Consider the following 9,075-nt stretch of genomic DNA (forward strand, 5'->3'; position numbering starts at 1 on the left):
GGCTTGACCTAGACCCCCTACACATATGTAGCAGATGTGCAGCAAGGTCATCATGTGGGTCCCCTAACAATGAGAGCAGAGCTGTCTCTGAATCTGTACCTGCCCTTGGTTCACTTTTTTTCTGGCTGGGCTGCTTTGTCACTCCCCAGTGGGAGATGATGTGCTTAGTTCTGCTGTGATTTGAGATACCAGGATGGATTGGTGCTGCTTGGGAGCCTCCCTTTCTCTGAGAGGAAGGAGGGGAGAATAAGATGAGAGAGATGTGGGGTGGGACTAGGAGGAGAGGAGGGAGGGGGCTGCAATCTGGGTGTAAAGTGATTAAATAAATAAATAAATGGAGAGAAACTAACATGCAGAGAAATATCACATTATCGTTACTAGAGTACTTTTAATGATATCAGAGCAACCACATTCTGTGAGATGCAGTGCCATTATGGCAATGATTATAATAGAAGGTGGGTTTTAAGACTTTGTTTTATATGTATCAGCTTCTGTCAGTGTGAATGCCTTTGATATAGACTTATCACATGACATTTCCTATCATTACCATCTAATCCAGCAATTCAACTTCTGAGTATATATTTTTTTAAAAAATGGAAAGCAAGGTCTCAAAGAAATGCTGGCACATAAATGTTCATAGTGGCATTGTTAACAATAGTTAAAGTATGAAAACATGTATTCATCAGCAATAGATAGATAGATAGATAGATAGATAGATAGATAGATAGATCCAGTATGCACACGAAATAGAATATTACTAATTCTTAAAACTGAATAAAATTCTGACACATAATACAACATAAATAAAATTTACAGAGATGATTTCAAATGGAATGTTAAGCACAAGACAATTACTACCTAGTCCTCCTTTTATGAGGTACCTAGATGTGGTTGGAATGTGGCTGTCTCTCTTGCAGAGACTCATGTGCTAGTGGTTCTGTCCAGTTATTTGCTTCCTCCTTGTTTTTCTTAGTGTGTTGTTTCTTCAGAGCAATACACCAGCATTTGTGTTGCAGGACACTTGGAGTGACAAGATGCTGAATCTTGGGTGCTTTGGACCTGGGCTTCTCACCTTTGTGGAAAGGCTTTCTGACAACGTATTGGTGGACGTCATCTTCATTTGAGACATTGAAGCTTTTCAGGTCCTGCTATCTCTTTGGGGCCCCAACTGCCAAGGCATAATAATGTCTATCAGGCCAGGAATACCCTTCTCTCCCCTTTTACAATGAAGGAGTTGAGAACACTCAGCTTGGCATCCACAATGCATCCGTGAATAGGCCCATGCTTCCCCTCTCCAGTTCTCCCTGCTCTGTAACAAGAATGCTCCTTACTTAAGAGCAGGTACACACTGCATTGGGTCAAGACACCTTTATTCCCGGGAAAACTATTTGTTGCTCCTGACACAGATTTAGATGGAATAATGCTGCCACTCTTCTTCCAGAGCATCAGCAGCTAGTTCTGTGACCATGTGCTTCTCGTAGAAAGTACAGAGCTTGCATTCATTGTCTAACTCTAAGTTTCTCACAGTCGGTGACTGGGAAAGAGACATTCAGCTTCATCTTGGTATGTCCACCTAAAGGACAGAAAAGAGTCATCTTCCAAATTTTTATACTTCTCTTATTTTGATCTTATAATGCACACTGCTAAACCTTATCAATCTAATAATAATATCTTTTACAATCTTGCCTGAGATCTGAATCAAGTTTGTCAGTGGTTGCTCTTTCTTCCAGTTTTTAAAAGTTAAGGCCATAGTTGCATGTCTCAAAATTTCCAAGACATCCCTAATTTTCAAAATTTCTGTTGAATGTATTTAGTGTCACTCACATGTACAAGTGTTTAGGGATGACCACTTGGGACTGGATAACCTAACTGGGGCATCATACCTAAAAAAGACTGGTTCTCCCTCTCTTAGCAGATATTAATTGCCAGTGGCTCTTCATCTTTTTGTAGAAAATGTAGACTACCACAGAAATCCAAAACTGGTCAAAATACAGAGAAATACTGACCATGGAGTGAGTAGTCATCCCCAGTTGATATATCTACAATATAACCACTACACCCAGGGCTCAAGGAACATCATGGAAGAGAGGATGGAAAGATTGTAAGGACAGAGGACCAAGACATCTGCTATAGTGTTTTCTATGTATGACATAGAGTTGTACCCATGAAATCTTAACAATGTGGTCACCTAAATAAGACTCACACAATGACACATCAATTGACATCTCAACATGAATGGAATTTTGTTTGTTTGTTTATTTGTTTTTTGGTTTTTGAGACAGGGTCTCTCTGTGTAGCCTTGGCTGTCCTGGACTCCCTTTGTAGACCAGGCTGGCCTCGAACTCACAGCGATCCACCTGCCTCTGCCTCCCGAGTGCTGGGATTAAAGGTGTGCACCATCACCTCCCGGCATGAATGGAATTTTTAATATCAAAATTGTCATTGATCAAGCTTTACTTCATCACACTCCTCTTCTACTCTCCCCTTCTCTGGTAATGATTATTCTACTCTAGAGTTCTGTGCAACTAGATATTTTTAGACTGCACATATGTGTGTAATATGTGGTATTTGTTTTTTTGTGCCTAGATTATTCCACTAAAAATAATAATCCCCCAGCTCACCAGTATTGTTACAAACAACAGGAATGTTAGGCTTTTAATGACTGAATAATGTTCTATTGTGTGTATTAACACACTTTCTATATGCAATTGCCCATTTATATGTACTTAGTTTGTTTCCATTTCTTGCTATTGTGAACAGTACTGCATTAAACAGTTTTCACTGTAAAGAAACGATAAGTGATACTGCCCATCACACAGGGCAGCATGGTCAAAGTGTGCATTATAACATTCCTGATGACTTTAGTTTTCTTCCTTCCAATAATACCTACTTTATATAATAAGGCACTTGCCCATATACCTCCCATCCTACATGTCTCCTTCCCAGCAGGAGCAGTCAGAAATCATCTCAGTGGTGACTTCAGGTCACATCTGTGGAGACTCAGTAAATTGTAGGTCTATAGAAATGGGAAGGGGAAGAAGTGCTGCAGAAACTTCCAAGAGGATTATGTGAAGAAATTCTGCCTGAACAATCCAGCTGGGCAACATCTTGCCTTTCTTTTCCATGTGGGAAGGAATTCTGTTCAAAGTGCATATTCTCCCTCTCTCTCTCTCTCTCTCTCTCTCTCTCTCTCTCTCACACACACACACACACACACACACACACACACACACACAGAGAGAGAGAGAGAGAGAGAGAGAGAGAGAGAGAGAGAGAGAGGGAGGGAGGGAGGGAGCAAACTGCAAATGCACAAGCTCTAAACAAAATTTACCAATTTGCACTAGCCAGGGGTAGTTTTGCAATCAGTGATAAGCCACAGCAAAACAAATGTCTTCTGGATTACATTGGAGTTACTCAGGTCAACCAGATCAAACGGCCCAAAAACTCATCAGAAGGCAAACATGTGTGTCTGCTACTTAGCCAAGCAGAACCTTAGGAAATCAGGGAAATTTTTGGAGGTTCTTCAATAGTAAAAATGTAACTATTTCTTTTATGGTTTGACTACAAATACTTCTTGAACACATTTTGACAACAGTTCTATTTCAGGGATGCCAAGAAGCACAGAACCTGACCCTTACACTCTAGAGGAGACAACTCTTCCTCTCTGTGTTCCACTTTGGTCCTGACATTTTTAATTTTGACAGGATATAACATTTGCTATAGAGAAACAAAAGAGCAAGATACTGAGATTCAAAAAGGAGGAAGTCATAGGTTTAAAGTGCTCTCTGCAACTAATACCCAGTGGCAAAGGGGAAATAATATTTCTCCAGTGGAGAGTAACTGGGCATAGCAACCACATCCCATAGAGGCCCATGACCAGGGGTAGTTGGCCAGCACAAAATACAAGCCATGTTTTTTTGTGAATTTTTTTCTGTTTTATTTTGCTTTGTTTTGGTGAGTTTTTTGGTTTTTTGTTTGTTTGTTTTGTTTTGTTTCTCATTAGTCATTTTCATGTTTATTTTGGCTTTCACTGTTGTATTTTTTATATGTTTTTGTTTTTATTGTTTTTTTGGAGTCTTATATTGAGTTTGTTTTGAAAGGGAAAGAAAAAGCATAAAATTGAATAAGTAGGGAGGTGGCAAAGGTCTGTGAGGAGTTAGGGGAACATGATCAAAATATACTGTGTAAAAATCTCAATAAAAATAGCAATTAAGGGGATGGAGATACGGCTGAGTAGTTAAGAGAACTGTCTGCTCTTCCAGAGGTTCTGAGTTCAATTCTAGCAACCACATATACCAGGATCTGCTGCCCTTTTCTGGCATTTAGGTGTGCATGCAGATAGAGCGCGCACACACACACACACACACACACACACACTAAATCTTTTTTTAATAGCAATTAAGTTGATTTTTAAAAAGAAGCAGCATGCTATACTTTAAGAAAACTGAAAGTACAGGGTCAGGTGGAGGCAAAGTGAATTCAAATCCAAATGAAGCATCCTGTCCTAATCACTGTTCTATTGCTGTAAAGAGACACCATGGATATGGCAACTCTTATAAGAGAAAGTTTTTAATTGGGACTTGCTTACAGTGTCAGAGGTTTAGTCCATTATCATAATAGTGGGTAGCATGCAGGCAGACATGCAACCAAAGACGTGAGAGTTCCACATCTGGGTGAGCAGGCAGCAGGAGGAAAGAGAGAGACATTGGGCCTGACTTGGGCTTCTGAAACCTCAAAGCCCTCCTTCCCAGTGACACACTTCTTCTGATGAGGCCACACCCACTCCAACAAGGCCACATGTCATAATGCTTTCAAATTAGTGACACTCCTGACGAACCTCTAAGGGCCACTTTCTTTCAAACCACTACACATCCCTACAAAAGGATCAAGGGAATCTGCTTTCTTCCTGGTCTGTCTGGAGAAATAGAAGAATGAAAGACTTACCATAGCCTCAAAGTCATTGTCTAGAGCCATTGTTCTCAACCAGTGGGCCACAATCCCTTTGGGGGTTGAATGACCCTTTCACAAGGGTCACCTAAGACCATCGGAAAACACTGATACTTACATTATGATTCATAACAGTCACAAAATTAAAGTCATAAAGTAGCAAAAAAATAATTTTATGGTTCAAGGACATCACAACATAAGGAAATGTATCAAAGTGTTAAAATATTGGGAAGATTGAGAACCATGTGTCTAGAGGAAATAATCATGTACCATTAATTTCCTCAGTGAAAGTGCCAAAAATGACCCTAAGGTGTTTGAAATGCCCCTGACATTTCTGCCCTTTGAAAAAAATCTTGATCTGTTCTGAGGCTAAAAACATAAAATAAAATAAAATAAAATCTGACTTCCTCTCACTAAATTTTCTGTAAGTAGTTGGAGTTTCTAAGGCTTTAGAAGAAGGGAGAAATTACCTTCTGAATGGGGTTCTTTCCATTCAAGTGTCCCTAAGGGTGAAAGCAGCCAATCCACTGCTCAATCTGGACCACCTTCTTCCTTATGTGTACCAGAGTGCTGTAGAGCCTGAGAGATGGCTCAATGGGTATCTTAGATACTGTTCTATTGTTGTGAAGAGATTCCATGATCAAGGCTTGCTTACAGTTTCAGAGGTTAGTATATTTTCATCAAAGTTGGAAAGCATGGCAACAGACAGGCATGGTGCTAAGAATTATATCCTGATCTGCAGGCAGAGAGAGAGAGAGGAAGAGGGGAAGGGGGAAGGAGAACTGTGCGTAACATCAACTTTTGAAACCTCAAAGCCCACCCCCAGTGACACACTTTTTCCAACAAGGCCACACCGGCTTCCACAAGGCTACACGTAATCCTTCTAATCCTTTCAAACAGTTGTACTCCCTGGTGACCAGGCATTCAACTATATGTGCCTATAGGATCTGTTCATATTCAAACCACCACAGTGGGTAAATGCACTACTACTGCAAAGCCTAATAACCTAAGTTTCATAACTGAGACCTTCACTTCCACAACATGGTACAACCTCCCCTCACAACATACATACATACATACATACATACATACATACATACATACATATATACATAAGAAAAAAGAGTGCCACAGGGCAGAACGTGGAAGGCAGAGGTAGACGTATGTGGGTTAAAAGTCACTATTTGCAAGTCAGGTGTGGTGATGCACATCTTTAATCTCAGCACTCAGGAAACAGAGGCAAGCAGATCTCTTGAGTTTGAGGCCAGGCCAGAGCGAGTTCTAGGACATCCAGGGCTACACAGAGAAAACATGTCTTGAACAAAGAAAGAAAGAAAGAAAGAAAGAAAGAAAGAAAGAAAGAAAGAAAGAAAGAAAAAGGAAAGAAAGAAAAGTCAGCATTTGCAGCACAGTTGACTGTGCTTTAGACCTCTCTATTTCCAAACCACTGACTACACTGGCCCAGGCCCTCTCTAAGAAGAGGCTCCTTGTGATAGAGGTATATCTTAGGCAGTCATTCTGGAGGCAGTCCTATAAAATCAAAGATTTTGGCTGAACAGCACACGTTTACTCCCAGAACTCAAGAGTGAGGGGCAAATGGATCTCTGTGAGTTCAAGGCCAGGCTGTTGTATGTAATGAGTCCCAGGATATTCATGACTAGAGAGAGACCATGTAAAAAAAAAAGATTTTACAGAGCCAGTCAGCTTCAGAATTTTCACAGAACAGAGGGTCTCAAGGAAACATCTCTGCAAAGATACAATCAACACGCCATTTGGCCACAGGTGGTGTATGTGTAGACTGCAGATCTCTAGGGGTGAGGTAATAGAATGTAACTAGCACAGGTATATGGGCTCTCTGGTAGATGTAGGATTTGGCTAGGCCAAAGTCAGCCATCTTGCATGTTCCTCCACTTGTCACAAGACTATTCTATGACTTCAGATCTTAATGAATGATATAATTTGCATGAAGGAAATCTAGGCCTCTTAGAAACCTTCACATGAGAATCTTAGCTGGCAAACATAGTGGGGGTGCCTTGTCCACATATGACTGTTGGTCTTGGTCTATATGCTCAAATACTAGGGTCAGCTTAATTTCTTGGTCAGTTCAGGAAGTGGCATAGACTTCCATCAGTGAGACAACATAGGCATGCTCAAATGCTTCCAGCCTCCTCAGTAAGACCACCTCAAAGTCCATGCTGATGGGAAAGCTCACATGAGCGCCTCTGCCACTGGAAATTCGTAAGGGCTATAAAGTGGCTACTATGCATATCATGGACCTTGTCTACTATCCCATAGGCAGTGGCACCAATTTCAACTACTGCATCATACTGAGAAGTAATCATTTTCAGATGAAAGGGATATCTTGAGGATAAGCCAAGAAGGGCAGGGGTAACTATTTATTGGAGCATAGGAACTGGTGTCTCTGATATCATATACCTAGGCTCAGTCCCATGCGACTGGATGTCATGGGCAAGACCACAGACACAAGCAGCAGACTCCCTCAACTCCTTGGACAAATTTATGCCTAAGTATTTCACAGGTTTTTAATGATGCTATCCATGATATTATTTTAATTTACACTTATTCACTCTAATATTCTTTTCAATTTATTTATTTATTTATTCACTTTATATCCCAATAGTAGCCCCCTACCTCCTCTCCTCCCAGTCTCATCATCCCTCCCTCTTCTCCCCTTCCATGTGCCCTATTCCTCAGAAAAGGGAAACCACCCTCACTCACCCACCCCAGATCATCAAGTTGCATCAGGACTGAACATGTCATCTTCCCCTGTGGCCTGGCAAATCAGCCCCACTAAAGGGAGGGTTGAGTGATAAAAAGCAGGCAACAGAGGCCATGTCATAGACAGCCCCCACTCCTCTTTATTAGGTGATCCACATGAAGCCTGAGCTACTGATCTACTACATCTGTGTAGGGAGCCTAGGTCCAATCTATGCACAGTACTTGGTTGGTACTTCAATATCCACAAGCTTCTATGGACCCTGGTTAGTTGGCTATGTTGGTCTTCTTGTGGAGATTCTATCACCTTCAGGTCCTTCTATCCATCCTCCCACTCTTTCACAAGACTCCATAAGCTCCACCCAGTGTTTGATTGTGAGTCTCCACATCTGTTTTGATCCCCTGTCGGGTGTAGCCTCTCAGTGGACTGATATGCTATCCTTCTGTCTGCTTGCATAGCAGAGTATCATTAATAGTGCCAGGGGTTGACTCTCTCCCATGGGATGAATCTCAAGTTGTGCCAGACATTGGTTGGACATTCCCTCAATCTCTGCTCTATCTTTATCCCTGCACATCTTGTAAGCAGGGTAAATTTTGGGTTAAAGTTTTTATGAGTGGGTTGGTGTTCCCTTCCCTCCACTAGTAGTCTTATCTGGTTTGAGGGTGTCCTCTTCAGTCTCCATGACCCCTGCTACTAGACGTCTCAGCTAGTGTTATCCCCATATCCTCCTAGAAGCCTACCCTGTCCTAGGCCTCCAGCTTGTCTCAGAGATGCTTCTGCCCATGGTTTCTCTGTCCTTCCACCCTGCTCACTCCTGGTCTGCCTTCCCTCTCATGCCTTGTTCCCTTTCTTCACACTTCCAATGTTTATTCTTTTTCCCCTTCTGGGTGAGGTTTAACCATCTCCCTTGGGTCTTCCTTGTTACTTATATTCTTTGAGCCTGTGAATTGTAGTGTATTTATCTGTACTATATGGCTAAAATGTGCTTATAAGTGAGTATATACCATGTGTGTCTTTCTGGGCCTGAGTTACCTCACTCAGAATGATATTTTCTAGTTCCATCCATTTGCCTGCAAATTTCATGACTTCCTTGTTTTTAATAGCAGAGTAATGTTCCATTGTATAAATGTTCCTCGATCCATTCTTTGGTGGAGGGACATCTAGGTTGTTTCCAGATTCTAGCTATAACAAATAGAGCTGCTATTAACATATCTGAGTAAATGCCCTTGTTGTATAGTGGAACATCTTTTGGGTATGTACCCAGGAGTGGTATAGCTGCGTCTTGAGGTAGATTTTTTCTCAATTTCCTGAGAAAGTGCCAGATTGATTTCCAAAGTGGTTGTACAAGTTTGTACTCCCACCAACAATGGAGGAGTGTTCCCCTTTCTCCA

General features: G+C 41.4%; 1 pseudogene across 1 annotated transcript; it reads right to left on the minus strand.

Moving 5' to 3' along the window:
* Positions 1–881: 881 nt before the first annotated feature.
* On the minus strand, positions 882–1,559 carry LOC311601287 (small ribosomal subunit protein eS6-like; annotated as a pseudogene). Its single transcript has one exon. The product of its transcript is annotated as a small ribosomal subunit protein eS6-like (transcript).
* Positions 1,560–9,075: the final 7,516 nt, after the last annotated feature.

Source organism: Acomys minous (assembly GCF_964271855.1).
Source record: "Acomys minous genome assembly, chromosome: 7".
NCBI classification, from domain to species: domain Eukaryota; kingdom Metazoa; phylum Chordata; class Mammalia; order Rodentia; family Muridae; genus Acomys; species Acomys minous.